We start from the raw sequence: 633 nt of genomic DNA on the forward strand, positions 1-633 counted from the left end.
AAATTTATGTTGCCAATGCACTCCACTAAGCTTAATCTCCTACCAACCCAAACAGCTCCCCAAAGCATCAAGCTGAAACCACCATGCTTCGCAGTTGGCTGCAATATGTTGAGCCAAAACTCTTGGGGAAGCATTTTCCAGACCCATATCCTTTCACTGTCCGAAAATTGAGCGAATCTTGATTCGTCTGAGAACAATACAGTCTTCCAAAAGTCCAGAAGCTTCGTCATCATATCACTTGCCCACTTCTTTCATCTGACTATGTTGGCAGGTCTTAATAAGGGCTTCTTTCTAGCTGCTCTGCAACAATAACCCAATCTGTGGAGAATCCGTTGAACAGATTTCGGGCTCATCCCACCAACTTTGGCAACTTCTGCAGTCGTTAATCTGGGATCCATTTCGATGCTCCTCTTGGCAGACCTTTTTGTCCTCTCCGATGGACCAGAACAACCCGAACGCCGCTCAGTTGTTTCCTTGCCATGTTTCCTGAGCTGCACGATGATTCTGTTGACTGTCAAAAGCGGGATTCCCAAATTCTGCGAAATTTGCCGCTGACTTATTCCACCATCTGCTTGACCAACTATCCTTCCTCTAACAAATCTGACAATTCAAGAGATCCTTGAGTTCTAGGCA

Source organism: Limulus polyphemus, unplaced genomic scaffold, assembly GCF_000517525.1.
Source record: "Limulus polyphemus unplaced genomic scaffold, Limulus_polyphemus-2.1.2 Scaffold6512, whole genome shotgun sequence".
NCBI lineage: Eukaryota > Metazoa > Arthropoda > Merostomata > Xiphosura > Limulidae > Limulus > Limulus polyphemus.